Here is a 13,191-nt window from a genome sequence, read left to right on the forward strand (position 1 = left end):
TTGGTTCCAATGTGGACAATGCCCTTTTGCGGGCCCCTCTTCCCCCTTGAGAACATTCTGTACTCTGTCTGAGAAATCCTTGCTTCTGGCACCAGGGAAGCAACACACCATTCTGCTTTTTCTCTGCTCGCCACAGAAATATCTGTCTGTACCTCGGACTACAGAATCCCCTAACACAATTGATCTCTTGGAAGCCGACGTACCCCTCGTTACATTAGAACCAGTCTCAATACCAGAAACTTGGCTGTTCGTGCAATGTTTCCCTGAGAATCCATCTCCCCCTACATTTTCCAAAACAGCGTACCTGTTTGAAATGGGTATATCCACAAAAGACTCGTGCACTAGTTGCCTACCTCTATTACCTTTCCTGGAGTTAACCCATCTATGTGACTGTATCTGAGACTTTCCCCCCTTCCCATAGCTGCCATCCATCACATACTGTTGCTGTTGCAAGTTCCTCATCGCTTCTATCTGTCTCTCCAACCGATCCACTCGATCTGATAAAGATTTGCCTCCAATAGCATTTATGGCAGATACAACCCGCAGTAACCCTTAATCTCTCTTTAAACTCCCACATCTGACAAGAAGTACATATCACTGCAAAGGCCATTTTTGCTCCTTCACAATCTACAGACCCAGAAAATAGCACTGTCTTATTCCTCTACAAAGCAGTGCCCCAGGTTAAATTAATAGCTATGGCTTATATTTTAAGTTTAATCAAGAGACTTGTTTCCAAAAACACATAATCAAGAAAGAACCCACTGTACTCACTAATACAGCCTTTCTCTCGGACAGACTTAAAACAACAATTATCTTATCTGATTCTGTGCTGTGAACTTCACCCAAATCGGTTCCTCCAAGATTAGTTGTGAAATTCACCGTTTGTTAATTTTCCCAGATGCACTTTGATGTCTCTCTCTCTCTCTCTCGCACGCGCACTGTCCTCACCATGTGCTTCCTTTGTCTGCTCTGCTGTTGTTTTGACTTTGTTTTGGAACTTTGGAAAAAACATGTAACAGCATATACAACAGTAGTTGCTGCGTCTGCAATCCAAGGAAATCACCTCCAGCACCTAAAATACCTCAAAAAAAAGGAGCAGCTCTTACAGTTAGAAACTTTTCCCGTCCACCATCTTGGAATACCCAAAGAGATGTACAGCATGGAAGCAGACCCTTCAGTCCAACCCGTCCATGCCGACCAGATATCCCAACCCAATCTAGTCCCATCTGCCAGCACCCGGCCCATATCCCTCCAAACCCTTCCTATTCATATACCCATCCACGTGCCTTTTAAATGTTGCAATTGTACCAGCCTCCTCCACTTCCTCTGGCAGTTCATTAGTTGCCCCATAGATTTCTTTTATATCTTTGCCCTCTCACCCTAAACCTATGCCCTCTAGTTCTGGACTCCCTGACCAATGGGCCAAATGGCTTGCTTCAACACTGTGGAGATTCTATGATTCTATAAAATCGGGAGACACCTTTTTGCACTCAGTGACCTCATTGTAAAATTATGTCCTTTGTTTGGAATCATCTCATAAGATAATTCAGAAGATGACCATATTTTCACAAAATCCAAGTCCATACTTTTAATTCTAGCACTATATTTTGGCCCTAACTTAATAACCATCACCTACTCCCTAATTCAATTGTCTTTTAAATAGGTCACGTTGTATACAAAGCTTTAAAAAATACAAACTGACAGGATGCTTTTACTCTGTATGTTGAAGTTCCAAGTGCCCCTATCCAGTTTCTTCGAATGTGTTCCTTACTTTGTGAAACAGTCAGATATTGCCCATCAATTTCAGTTTGGAGATTTTTAATTCTGCAGCATCTGTTTTCAAACCGCAATATCGATCCTTAGCCACATCTCGTTTTCATGTTTCATTGAGTGTACGTTATCCTGTCATGACTTATTTTCAGTGTAGCACTCAATAATATTTCTGTTGAATTCACTTCAATTTTTCTCAATTGATTTTAATCAGGATGATATATCTAATGCCTCACCAAGAGCAAGAGTTTCTGGCACTCAGGTTCCTTTTCCTACTCCTGATCTTTCTAGCTTTTCAAACTAAAGGGCAACATTTATCTTCCTTAGCCAGAGAAATTTTATAACCATCCTGCACTAGAATACACATGACATAGATGAGCAGCATCACTGAAAACAAGTTTCATGTTCCATCACCTTCCCAATAATGGAAATCTCAAAGCACCATGTTCCCTTTACTTTCAATGCTCTGTCCGAATAATATCCCCGAGCTTGGGATTTTTCAAGGTGTAATCAACTGTAGTAATGTAACAAAAACTATATTTGGAAATTGTGCAGCTGAAGGTAGGTGAAGCAGTTCCAGTGAAGGCACTGGCAAATGCAAAACATACTTAGCATAACTCCACCACTCCTGAGAGAGTAAAATTACATAGGAAATATGATACTTGTTCAGGTGCCCAGCCAATTCACCTATTTAATTTGACTCTCACAATTCCTCTATTTCTGTCTTGAAGCATTTTTTTTTGTGAAGACCTAGTTTGACAAATAGCAATGAGGCTCCGATTTGGCTGGTTTCTAATCCAACGTACTTCAGTTTAGAGTAGAGTAGCTTTTATGTCATTTCTACCATATACACCTGATACAGTAAAAATGAGACGGCATTCCTCCAGGACTGTGGGTGCGACATTGACGGCACAAACATACACCGCATAAATGCGTAAGTGCAAAACATACACGTTTTGTAAGAATGATAAATAATAGGCATTTTTCGAGCAGCAGTTTGAAGTCGTGCAAATAATTTCAGATGGGGAAGAGTCCAATCATACTGTCAAGGAGTCAGATGGCTTGGGGAAGAAACTGTTGCACAGTCTGGTCATGAGAGACCGACTGCTCTGGCGTCTTCTGCCAGATGGCAGGAGGGAGAAGAGTTTAAGTGAGGGGTGTGTGGGGTTTTCCACAATGCTCTTATCCTTTTGGATGCAGCATGTGGTGTAAATGTCTGTAATGGAGAGAAGAGAGACCCCGATGATTCTCTCAGCTGTCCTCTATCCAGTGTAGGGTCTTACGTTCCGAGATGGTGCAACTCCCGAACCAAGCAGTGATGCAGCAGCTCAGGGTACTCTCAATGAACCCTCTGTTGAATGTGGTGAGGGTTGGGGGATGGAAGGTGGGTTTTCCTCAGCCTGTGCAGAAAGTAGAGACACTGCTGGGCTTTCTTGGCTGTGGAACTAGTGCTGAGGGACCAGGTGAGATTCTCCGCCAGATGTACGCCAAGAAATTTGGTACTTCTCCTGGTCTCCATGGGGGAGCCATCAATGTCCAGTGGAGGAGTGGTCGCTCCATGCCATCCTGAAGTCACCAACCATCTCTTTCATCTTGTCCACGTTCGGAGACAGGTTGTTGGCTTTGCACTAGTCCGTTAGCTGCTGCACCTCCTCTCATTATTCTGACGTGTCATTTGTGCTGATGCGACCCACTACAGTTGTATCATCAGCAAAGTTGATAATGTGATTGGACTTGTGCATCGTGACACAGTCGCATGTCAACAGGGTGAACAGCAGTGGACTGAGCATACAGTCCTGGGGGGCCTTTGTGCTCCATGTGATGGTGTTGGAGATGTTATTCCCAATTCGGACTGACTGAGGTCTCCCAGTCGGTCCAGGATTCAGTTGCAAAAGGAAGTATTTATGCCCAGCAGACTCAGCTTTCCAATCAGATGCTGAGAAATGATTAGTTTTAAATTGAACTGAATTTATTGTCACGTGTACCAAGGCACAGTGAAAAGCTTTTGTCTTGCAAGCAATACAGGCAGATCAGAGTTAATTAGTATAGCTAAGTAAATAATGGGTAAACAGTGGCAAAATCAAAAACACAGGTGAATGTTAAGAGTTTGTGAGAATTCGAACAACAATAGGGTTGAACTGTTTAGAAACTGGCTGGTCCGTGTGTTCAGGCTTCTGTACCTTCTCCCCAATGGTAGAGGTTGTAGAAAAGCATTGCCAGGGTGGGATTGATCTTTGAGAATGCTGGCGGCCTTTCCTCGACAGCGGGGCCTGGTAGATGGATTCTATAGTTGGGAGGTTGGCCTTTGTGATTGTCTGTCTGGGCTGAGTTCACCACTCTCTGTAACTATCTCCAATCTTGAATGGTACAGTTGCCATACCAGGTAGTGATACATCCAAACAGAATGTTCTCGATGGTGCACCTATAAAGGTTGGCAAGGGTATTCGCTGTCATGCCAAATTTCCTCAACTGCCTGAGGAAGAAGAGATGTTGTTGGGCCTTTATAACCAGTCCGTCCACCTGAAAGTCCAAGAAAGCTTGTTGTTGATGACCACTCCCAGGAGCTTGACACTCTCCACTTGTTCCAACTCTGTGCTGTTAATGTGTAGGTGGGGCATGAGTAACATCCTGCTGAAAGTCAATAATGTGTTCCTTGGTTTTTCCAGCATTGAGAGCTAGGTTGTTCTCAGTTCTTGGTTTTTCCAGGTCTTCTACCTCTCATCTGGAGTCTGTTTAGTCTCTATCTGAGATTCATCAGTGAATTTGTAAATGACCTTAGTCTGGTATTTGGCGACACAGGCATGGGTATACAGTGAGTACAGTACGGGATGAGTATGCATCCTGGAGGGCTCCAGTGCTGTGTTAGTGAGGATGAAATATTGTCCCCAATCTTCACTGATTGTGGCCTGTGTGGGATAATAGTATTGACTACAGTTCAGCCTTCAATGAGTAGGATTCTTACGTAGCTGTTCTTGGAGTCAAGATGTTCTAGGGAGGAGTGAAGGGCAAATGATATGACATCTGACGTGGATCTGTTGATCCGATAGGCAAATTGGAGTGGGTCAAGAGTAGTCGGGAGGCTGGAGTTCATCAGTGCCATGACCAGCCTTTCAAAGCACTTCACGACCACCGAAGTTAGGGCCACTGGGCGGTAGTCATTGAGACATGCTGCATGAGCCACCTTGGGCACAGGGATGATTTTGGCCCTCTTGAAACAGGCAGGGCCTGCTGAAGGGAAAGGTTGAAAATGTCTGAGAAAACCTCTGCTAGTTGATCTGCACATGCTCTGAGTGCACAGCCTGGTACCCCGTCTGGTCCCATCACTTTTCTTAGATTCACACAAAAGAAAGCTGATCTGACCTCTGATGCAGTGACTGTTGGGATGGGTTCATAAGAACTTGTCAGAATAGGTGTTACCTCTCAGCTGAAAGTCTCCTCAAAGTGAGCATAGAAGGCATTGAGACAATCTGAGAGGGATGTGTCATCGTTTGCTGTCTTGCACTGTCTATTTTTAAAACCTGTGGTGGTATTCAGTCCTTGCCGGGTGTCTGTCTGGATCTCTAGTTTGGATTGGTATTGGTCCTTGGCTGTCCTAATGGCTCTGTGAGGGTCATGCTTGGATTCCTTATATTTGAGTGGGTCTCCTGATCTGAAGGCCTCATGCCTGGTTTTTAGCAAGTTCTGTATGTTGTGATTCATCCAGAGTTACCTGTTGAGGGACACCCGGATTGACCTCCTCAGTAAGCAGTCCTCCACACACTTGCTGATAAAGCCTGTGAGGGTGGTGGCATACTCATCCAAGATACAAAGAACAAAGAAAACAAAGAAAGCTTACAGCCCAGGAACAGGTCCTTCAGCCCTCCAACCCTGAGCCAATCCAAATGTACTATCTAAACTTGTCGGTCAATTCCTTAGCATCTGTATCCCTCTGCTCTCCACCTACTCATGCATCTGTCCAGACGCATCTTAATTGAAACTACCGTGTCTGCATCTACCACCTTTGCTGGCAATGTGTTCCAAACGCCCACCACTCTGTGTGAAATACTTACCACGTGTATCCCCCTTAAACTTTCCACCTCTCACCTTGAAAGCAAGATATCTCATTATGGAATCCTTCACCCTGGGGAAAAAACTTGTCCCCCTTCAATCTCCTTTTTTCTAATGAAAATGAGCCTAACCTACTCAGCCTCTCTTCATAGCTAGCACCTTCCATATCAGGCAACATCCTCGTAAACCTTCTCTGCACCCTCTCCAAAGGACCCACATCCTTTTGGTAATGTGGCGACCAGAACTATACACAGTATTCCAAATGTGGCTGAACCAACGTCCTGTACAATTTTAACATGACTTGCCAACTCTTACACTCAACACCCCATCCAATGAAGGCAAGCATACTATATGCCTTCTTGACCACTCTATCCACCTGTGCAGCACCCTTCAGGGTAGAATGGACCTGCACTCCCAGATCTCTCTGCCCATCAACCCTTCCCAAGGCTCTTCCGTTTATTGTATAATTCGCTCTAGAATTAGTCTTGCCTAAATGCATCACCTCACGTTTGTCAGGATTGAAATCCATCTGCCACTTTTCCGCCCAACTCTTCAGTCTATCTATATCGTCCTGTATTCTTTGATAGTACCTTTTATGGTTTCTGCTACTCTACCAATCTTCGTGTCATCTGCAAACTTGCTGATCATACCAACAGTGTCCTCTTCTAGATCATTCATGTATATCACAAACAACAGTGACCCCAGCACTGATCCCTGTGGAACACCACTGGTCACCTTTCTCCATCTCGAGAAACTCCCTTTAACCACTACTCTCTGTCTCCTGTTGCTCAACCAGTTCTTTATCCATCTAGCTGGAACACCCTGCACACCACTAGTTTTGTCTTTCCAACCTGAAGTCCAATTAATCCTGACTCTGTCTTCTACATGTTAACCAATTTCTTAAATGCATGCTAATACTCTGTCCCTTGAGCAACCCCCACCTTAGTGCATACCCTGCGGCCTGTTTGGACATGGCCCAATCAGCCAATTCCAGACAGCACCGGAGTTGATGCTCTGCTCTTCCGACCAGCACTGGACCTGTATCTGCAAAGGGGTTTCCTGCTTGATCTTGAGCCTGTAAGCCAGGAGAAGAAACACGGCATTGTGGTTGGAGTTCCTGAAATGAGGGTGCTAGATGGAGAAGTAGGCATCTTTCACAGTCGTGTAGCAGTGGTCTAACATGTTCTGGCCCCTGATGGAGCAGGTAATGTTGTGCTGGTACTTAGGCAACACCTTCCTTAGATTGGCTTGATTGAAGTCGCCAGTCACAATAAACAGGGTCTCGGGGTGTTCTGTCTCCTGGGTGTTAGTGGTGGAGTACAGCACATCCAGAACTTCCTCAATCTTTGCTTGTGGCGGTATGTACACAGCAATTAGTATAACAGTGGTAAATCCCCGTGTTAGATAGAAGGGGCAACATTTGGTGGTGAGAAATCCAATATTTGGGGAGTAATGGCTGTCCAGGTTTGCAATGTCCATGCATCACAAGTTGTTGATTAGAAAGCAAACCCCTCCATCCTTTGTCTTACCCAAGGATGCTGTGCGGCCCCTACGATGGGTAGAAAAACCATCAGCCTGAATTGCACAGTCTGGAATGGATGGGTTGAGCCAGTTTTCTGTGAAGCAGAGTAGGCAGCAGTCCCACAGTTCATACTGGAAGCTGAGCCGTGATCTGGGTTCGTCCATCTTGTTCTCCAGAGATTATACATTTGCTAGGCGTAAGCTAGGTAGAGGGGGTCTTGGAACCAAGTAGTTTCAGTCTTACGAGCAGACCAGCATGCTTACCCCGCTTCCTTACAGGTCCAGTAGTCTGGTGGAATGGATTGTGACTGCTTCCAGTTAAATGATCCTTCCTAGGACCCTGTGGAGCAAGTAGGTTGCAGTTTGGTGTATTTTTGCAGAGTGCTGCTTAGGACTCAGTGTAGTAGGTAATTTACTGTGTGGTTTGTTACCGGAGGGAGTTTGCTTAGGACCCAGTGAAGAAGTTCCTTGTTTCAGTTCAGGTGTCTTATTGGGTCGGGAGTATTTCGTGCAGAACTGAAAGACTCAGAAGCCTGATTGCCATAACATCTTAAAACAGAATTCAAAATTGGCAATGTTTCAAATTCACTACTCCCACCTTACAAAAAAAAATCATTTACCTACAGCATAAAGATGCCTGAAAGCTGCCCCTTATGATACCAGTAGAACATGGTAGGGGTCTGCTTTTAACTGAAGACAGTTTAGACTGAGGAAAACCTTACTCAGGTATGTGGTGGAGTGGGGTAAGGTAGGGGTTGCCTAAGGGACAGAGTATTAGCATGGATTTCAGAATTTAATTAATGTGTAGAAGAGAATCAGGATTAATTGGACTCAGGTTGGAAAGACAAAACTAATGGAGTGCCACAATGTCGAGTCCAAGTGCTTCAATTATTTACTGTCTTTTAGTAACGAATTGGATGAGGATGTTGAGTGCAGAGTATTTAAAGTTGTTAATACAAACTAGTGGGGGAGCCTGTTGAGATGAAGACATTAGGAATCTAAACTGGGATATAGACGGATTGAATGGCCAAAAATTTCATGGAGTAAAATGTTGGATAGTGTGAGGTTTTCAATTTTGGTAAGAAGAATAAAAAAGCTGACAATTGTTTAAAAAGAAATATGCTGCCCTTGGAGGCTATTCAAAGTAGATTCACAAGCTAATCCATGGGATGAGGAGGCTATTTTCTCAAGAATGATTGAACAGGTTAGGCTTTTATCATTAGTTTAGAAGATGGAGGGGTGGTCGGATTGATGCACAACAGATTTTGAGAAGGTATAACAGGGTAGATGTTGAGCAGATGTTTTCATGAGGGAGTGTAGGAGTCTTGAACTAGGGAATAATGTTACCAGTTAAAGGGTCACCTTTTTTAAACTGAGACAGGAAGGAATTTCTTTTTCTGAAGGGTGGTGACAGTCTGGAATTCATTACCCCGCAGAGGTGTGGAGATTAGATCAGTGACAGTATCTAAAAAGGAGGATGTAGATTTTTGGAAAATCAGGGAGGTAACAACAATGCTTAAATGGCACTTGATGATACATGCCTTTGAGAGTTTTGTTCTGTCCTATTCGTCTTGATGTGGAGTTGTTGGACTGGGATGGACAAACTCTGAACTTACATGATACCAGGTTATAGTCTAGTAGGTTTATTTGAAATTGCAAGCTTTCGATCTCCTCCAGTACCAGCATATCCTTCCTTAGATACGGGGCCAAAAATGCCCACAATATTCCAAATTAAGTCTGACCTGAGCATTATACAACTTCAGCAGTCTATCTCTGCGCTTGTATTCTAGACCTGTTGAAATATTTCCATCTCTAAATTCATCAATGAGCCAATAAAAAGAGACATTTTGTTAAATGTTCCACATCTGGTCCCTATCCACTTTTCCATCACTTCATCTGCAATTATTTTCTTTACTATGAATTATTGATGAGGAAAACTTCCCAAATCTTTTAAAAACAAAAAATGTGAAATAGACATTTTTATCCTCTGCCTTTAAACCCATAGCCAGTACCTCGTGGCAATCTCCTCCTAAAGGCAGGTTTACTATCAGCTATGATGTTGACCTTCAATACTTCTGACGAATCTCACATCTATCACTTCATTCTTCTGTGAGCTTATCACCCTCCCATCCCTTATTCCTGCATGTTATACTAAAATTTTAAACCTTTTGTTAGAGGACAAATGGGCAAACTGTCTGTCCAATCTTACCACAATTTACTTTGTCATCTCGCTTTCTACCTACCGAGATTAACATTACCTCACCATATCACAAAATAAATTATCTATGTTCCATTAAAGGAATGCGATTGTTTCAGAATGGCATAAATTGCAAATTCACAGATGTTCCAAATATAGTAGCTTCGCTGACTTTCATATCTGATTCCACCTGCGCTTTCATCATTAATGGCCAAGTGAGTAACAAGGATATTTCTCTGGGTGCAATGTTCATGCTAATGAAATGATTGATTCTGCCTATTTTATAAGGACTTAACCACATCTTTGTTTTCAAAGATTTTAGTGCGTTATCATTTCCAAATGTGAAACTGATAAAACTCTCATTCCTTAACTTTGTCTTGACCTTTATTACTCCAAGTCTAGACAGCATTTTAAGCAGATCATTCCACACAGTCCACTGTCTAATTCTACACAGTTAAAAGGCTGTACCAGCAGCACATCCATCACTGAGCTGAAACCTCTTGTGACCAATGCACTGCCCTCTCATTGGTCTGTATCTCCATCTTCCATTATTAAAAGTTTGGTTTCTTGTTTAGTTTGGGATATTATCACTTACACCATTTAGGACATGCATGGTTTAATAGCACTTTGAATTGTCCCTAAAACACAAATTGACTGCACTCTGATCATTTCTGGGGTCTATTCACATTAATTCCAAATTCTCTTAGCTTCTCAACTTCAGCAATGGCATTTCTGTCCATTTATATTTGATGCTGTTGTCCTTTCATGTTGTCACTTGCAACCTGTATCTCGAAGGTCCTGTCAATTTGTTAACAATGTGCCCTCCATTATCTCTCATGTTAATGATTGCCCCCTTTGTATGATGAATGCTGCTGGAGCAAAATGCTTTCCAAGGAATTTTTAGTGCTTTGACATTTGTGCTAGCAGCTCTGGTCAAACTGGACATCTTTCCAGCACTGTAAATACCAGCACAAATTGGGAAATTCCCAAATGAAATTTCTGAAAATTTCATAGTTTGCTAAATTTTGTTATGTACTTTTCCTTAGTACTAGCCTCAGTATTTCTAAACTTGTCAAAATCTGACCACATCTCATAACCAGTCAATATTTTTTTTTCTTTTCTGATAAAATTTATCCACAAAGCTTAACAATCTCTCTGAAACTTACCCATGTTCAAAACATAAGGCTCCGGTTTCAAAAGAACTTTGCTTCTGATCCTGTTCCTGCATGGTAGTGAAAGTGTTTCCTATTTGGTAAAGAGGTAGCCCAGGTCCACATTGTAACTTCATTCTACCACCATATTAAGTGAAGTTTGTTTATATCCTTTGGAATCCTTGTATCATTTGAGGACCTTGATAACGTTACTCCTTAATTCAAGAATCCACATGCACACAGCCTGCTCTCATTCAATTCCTTGACTCTTTTTAATTCAAATAAATCTATATGTTTGAAGGCCCACGTTCCATTTTTTTATTATCAGTGTTTCTTTGTATCTGTGAACCTGTTGGCAATTTATGTACCTGGAGCTGAAAAGTCAAAGTGCCTTGCTTTTCTGCAATTTGTTGTCTCGCAGTAGTATGATTTTTTTTATCATCTTGTAATCCTAGGGAAAACACTGGACCATATTGAACTCATATGCCATGGTGTTCCCCACTTTCTAGGTGCTCCTTTATAATTTCTTGCCTGCATTTGCACAAGTTACTGTGCTGCCAGATTTATGTATCCAGGTTAGCATCAAATACCAACTCTCTATCCCTTCATATGTATCAGGGAATCTGATGTTGAAAAGTTGAAGCCCCATTTGATTTGATACATTATTGTCACGTGTAACTAAGTACAGTGAAAAGTTTCATTTTTTCATATAGTGCAGCCAATCATAACAAAGACACAAAGATCATCAGGTAATCGAACAGAGTGAGGAATACAGAGTTACGGCTGCAAAGAAGGTGTACAGCAAGCAAGATCAACATTAGGTTTGATATTTGAGAGGGCCAATCAGAAGTCTAATAACAGCAGAGAAGAAGCTATTCTTGAACCTGTTGGTACATGTGTTCAAACTTTTGTATCTTCCTGACTGATGGAAGAGATCGAAGAAATTATGACTGGGGTGGAAGGGTCTTTGATGTTAGCTGCCTTTCTGTGGCAGTGAGAAGAATAGATAGAATCAGTGGATGGAGGATTGGATCACGTGATGGTCTGGGCTGTGTTCACAACTTCCTGTAATTTCTTATGGTCCTGGGCAGTGCACTTGCTGTACCAAGCTGTGATCATCCAGATTGAATGTTTTCTATAGTGCATCTGTAAAGGTTGGTGTGAGCGTCCTTATGGACATACCGAATTTCCTGAGGAAGAAGAGTTATTGTTGTGCCTCCTTGACCACCCCTTTAACATGGGTGGTCCAGGCCAGATTGTTGCTGATTGTCATTCCTAAAAACTTGATACTCTTGGCCATCTCCACCTCAACTCCATTGATATAGATAGGGATGTATCCTCTTCCTTGTTTCCTGATGTCAGTGATTGGCTCTTTAGATTTGCAGATTCCTGGACATATCACTTGACAATTGAATTCTATTTACACACCAAGAATTGGTTAGACAATTTCATTCATCAAGTGCCTCCAGATTAGTAAAATGATTCCCCAGAAAGTTATCAGGCACAATGTTATGTCCTTTTTAGTGCCATGGGTCTTCAATCATTGCTACAATTAGTCTACATACTCTATTTTGATTGTAAATGTAGACTCAGGAACTTATGTTGATACAGAGGTATACTACTTGAAATGGATGTTCATATAGAAAATATATATGCACGGCAAGACTTTGAATATGTGTTTGTGTCTCCATGTAATCATTTGAGGCAGTTAGAACAGATGCACTTAGAAAATTTTGAGTCAGTGTCTTGATCTAACTGTGTATTTTACCCCCATTACTGAAATACAAATGTTCAAATTGTGTTTGGGTTGCCTGGGTGTCTACAAATGAACCTCTCCAGATCATGTATGAAATTTAAATCTACGCTTCCATTCATATGTTTCTAGCTCAAATAACAAATACTGTAGGATCTTGGTGATCTGGTTTTAAGATTTGTCTGGCAATGAGGGAAGAGTCTTAAGAACACCCTTTCTCAATTTGGGCTCATGATCTGCAAAAAAAGGACAAACCAGTGGCTGAAGAATAAAGTGGATTTCGAGCTCAATTGCTCCTGGGACCACCTTGTCAGAGCATGGAGACTGATTATGACCGTCAGTTGTAATCTTGCCATTCTTGTGTAGCTTTAAATGTCGATAAGCTTTAAATCATTTGAGGTTTGATAATTAGAAGTGGTCATTTGTTTAGGGTGTACGAATATCATCTCTCTCGGACAATAAATTACCTAAAATAAATAATAATTGATTGTTAGAAGAATATAACTGAATCACAATACACATCAATTTTGCCATGATCTAGTTGTATTTAAAAGCCAGACGAACCTCATTTTGACCTGTGCTGGTTTTTAGAAAAATTCATGTTCAATGTATAAAATAACTTTATTTCCAGTAGTTTAGTTTATTAGAATATGGTTGTGTAGCATGTCTGAATGTTGGCATAGTGTGCTTTCAGCTGGATAAATTATTTCAAATGTCATGTTTTTAAGGCTTTTTATTGGTATTGTCCAGTT

General features: G+C 41.8%; 1 protein-coding gene across 4 annotated transcripts in view; it reads left to right on the plus strand.

The window, feature by feature from the left end:
• LOC132829960 (dyslexia-associated protein KIAA0319-like protein) overlaps positions 1 to 13,191 on the plus strand; it is a 109,488-nt gene that overhangs the window by 63,079 nt on the left and 33,218 nt on the right. The gene's annotated exons all lie outside the window — the stretch shown is intronic.

Source organism: Hemiscyllium ocellatum, chromosome 30 (assembly GCF_020745735.1).
Source record: "Hemiscyllium ocellatum isolate sHemOce1 chromosome 30, sHemOce1.pat.X.cur, whole genome shotgun sequence".
NCBI lineage: Eukaryota > Metazoa > Chordata > Chondrichthyes > Orectolobiformes > Hemiscylliidae > Hemiscyllium > Hemiscyllium ocellatum.